At 37.0% G+C, this 3,306-nt stretch overlaps 1 non-coding gene across 1 annotated transcript; it reads right to left on the bottom strand.

Annotated features, from left to right (window-relative positions):
• Positions 1 to 722: 722 nt before the first annotated feature.
• On the bottom strand, positions 723 to 827 carry LOC128293418 (small nucleolar RNA R71). Its single transcript, XR_008283600.1, has one exon. It is a non-coding gene; the product is annotated as a small nucleolar RNA R71 (small nucleolar RNA).
• Between the last annotated feature and the right edge of the window lie 2,479 nt (positions 828 to 3,306).

The raw sequence follows: 3,306 nt of genomic DNA, 5'->3' as shown, positions 1-3,306 counted from the left end.
GTTTTTGGCATCGTTGCCAGGGATTAAGATATTAAGAACACTTAATTTTTATTACTTTAGCCATTTTTATTTTTATTGCAATTTAATTTTGTTTTTTTACTAAATTTTCTTTTCTTTATTTCTGGAAGGTTTTTATAGTTTATGACTAGAAGAAACCCGTTAGGACCTCTACTGTTTGACAATGAGATCAAAAGCACAGCTCGTAAAAATCGAAGAGAAATAAGGAGAAGCTTACAATACATAGGGGAAGAGCGAGTGGTCAATATTCATACCACAACTGAGGAGATGGCTAAAAATCAGAATAATTTGTTGCCTCCTGTAGTTGCTGCAAATCCAGTAGATCAAAATCTTGCTCCTCGTACTATGTATTATGCTAAACCTACTTTAACAAGAACTGAATCAAGTATAGTTAGACCTGCTGTTGCTGCAAATAATTTTGAACTGAAACCTAACACAATCCAAATGATACAACAGTTTGTTCAGTTTGATGGTTTGTAGGATGAGGATCCAAACACTCATTTGGAAAATTTTCTGGAATTCTGCGACACCTTTAAGATTAATGGCATTTCTGACGATGCCATTCACCTTTGGCTATTTCCCTTTTCATTAAGGAATAAAGCTAAACAGTGGTTGAACCCGTTACCTCGAGGGTCAATCACCACTTGGGAACAAATGACAGAAAATTTTTTACTTAAATATTTTTCGCCGGCTAAAACGGCTGGATTACGGAATGATATCTCTTCTTTTGTGCAGAAGGATTTAGAAACACTTTATGATGCATGGGAAAGATACAAGGATCTATTGAGAAGGTGCCCTTACCATGGATTACCCATTTGGCTACAAGTTCAAACTTTCCACAACTAGTTGAATCCCTCGACTAGACAAATGATCGACGCAGCTGCTGGTGGAACTATCAATAACAAAACACCTGACGAGGCTTATGAGTTCATAAAAGAGATGTCACTGAATAATTATCAGTGGCAAGTCATGATGAAAAAGCCGACAAAAGTAGCCGGTGTTTTTAACGTCGATTCGGTTGCTATGCTTTCCAATCAGGTAGAACTTTTGAATTAAAAAAATTGACGGTTTACTCGGTTCTTCACAGGTTCATCTAGTAATACAGTGTGATGCAAGTGGAGGTGGAACAAGCAATTCAGAATACCTACCCTACGGCCTTAACATGGAGAACGAGCAAATAAATTATATGGGTAATAATCCTCGACCCCAAAATAATCCTTACAGTAACACTTATAATGCAGGTTGGAGGAATCACCCAAATTTCTCATGGGGAGGCCAAGGGAATCAAAGGCCACCGCCACCGCTAGGCTTCCAACAACAACAACCTTACCAGCAAAAGAAAAAGCTGAACCTTGAGGAGATGATGACAAAGTTTATTTCATTAGCGGAAACCCATTTTCAGAATACTGAAACTGCACTTAATAATCAGCAAGCATCATTTCAAGGACACGAGAATCAAATTGGACAACTGGCTAAGATGATTTCAAAAAGACCACTAGGGAGTTTACCTAGCAACACCGAACCCAATCCAAAGAAGCATGTGAAAGTCGTTACACTAAGGAGTGGGAAATTGTTAGCTGAATCTGAAAAGAAGCTACCACCAGAAGTTGACAGAAAAGAAGATGAGGAAGAAAAACTCGAAAACAATGAAAAATCGGTGTTGAGGGAATATAAACAACCAATCCCATACCTAGCAAAGTTGAAGAAAGACAGCATGGATGCACAATTCTGTAAATTTCTCGAACTTTTTAAACAATTTCATATTAATTTACCTTTTGTTGAAGCTATCTCGCAGATGCCTACATATGCAAAATTTTTAAAAGAGCTTCTAACAAATAAAAGGAAGTTTGAAGACTTGTCTACAGTGGAACTCAACGAGGAATGCTCAGCCATACTCCAAAATAAACTACCAACCAAACTAAAAAATCCAGGAAGTTTTACTATTCCCTACTTAATTGGTAGTTTGAATGTTGAGAAGGGACTAGCTGATTTAAGCGCTAGCATTAATTTGATGCCATATAAAATGTTCAAGCAACTTGGTCTTGGGGAACCAAAACCCACTAGGATGAGTATTCAACTAGCTGATAGATCTATTAAATATCCTAGGGGTATTACAGAGGACATACTTGTAAAAGTAGATAAATTCACATTCCCTGTTGATTTGTTGTGCTTGACATGGATGAGGATGTTGAGGTGCCTTTACTTTTTGCTCGTCCATTTTTAGCCACTGCTAGGGCTATTATTGACGTGGGTGATGGTAAACTTGTGCGTAAGGTAGGTGACGAAGAGATTATTTTTAAAATATATGATGCCATGATATTTTCTAGGGAACAGGATGATTCATGTTACTTTATTGACTCTATTGATCATGCTATTCAAGATTCTTTACAGGAATTCATGCATAAGGACACGTTGGAACTGTATCTTACCCAAGGAGAGGAGGTAAATGATGATAACTTTGAGATAGGTAAGATAAAAGCTAAACTAAATTCCATTGAGCCTTCACTGAGACAGAATAGCTACGAGGGTATTGAGGTAAACAATAAATTAAAATTAAAACCCTCTGTTAAAGAACCGCCTAAATTGGAATTAAAGCAAATACCAGATCACTTAGAATATGTGTTTCTTGGAGATAATTCCGCATTACTAGTAATTATTGCTTCAGATTTACAGCCAATCGTAAAAGATGAGTTACTTAAAGTATTAAAAAAGCATAAAATAGCCATCGCTTGGAAGATTTTTGACATAAGAGGATTAGTCTTTCTTTTTGCACACACAAAATTTTAATGGAAGATGAATATAAACCTTGTGTGCAAGCTCAAAGACAACTGAATCCTAACATGAAAGAAGTTGTAAAAGTAGAGGTAATTAAACTCCTAGAAGTTGGAATTACTTATCCTATTTCTGACAGCTCTTGGGTGAGTCCTATGCAGGTTATCCCTAAGAAAGAAGGCATGACTGTCGTGGCCAATGAGAAGAACGAATTAACTCCAACGTGAACAGTCATGGGATAGAGAGTTTGCATTGACAATAGGAAATTGAACGATGCCACAAGAAAAGATCACTTTCTATTGCCATTCATTGATCAGATGTTGGAAAGATTATATGGGTACATGTGTTATTGCTTCCTAGATGGACTCTCTTGTTACTTCCAAATCTCGATAGCTCCTGAGGACCACGAGAAAATGACATTTACATGTCCATACAATACGTTTGCTTATCGACGAATGCCTTTTGGTCTATGTAATGCTCCTGCTATGTAACGCCCCAATTTTCGGGAATTTTGTG

Source organism: Gossypium arboreum, chromosome 5 (genome assembly GCF_025698485.1).
Source record: "Gossypium arboreum isolate Shixiya-1 chromosome 5, ASM2569848v2, whole genome shotgun sequence".
Taxonomy (NCBI): Eukaryota; Viridiplantae; Streptophyta; class Magnoliopsida; order Malvales; family Malvaceae; genus Gossypium; species Gossypium arboreum.
The sequence above is the reverse complement of the archived record's forward strand: the minus strand, read 5'-3'. Positions and strand labels throughout refer to the sequence as shown.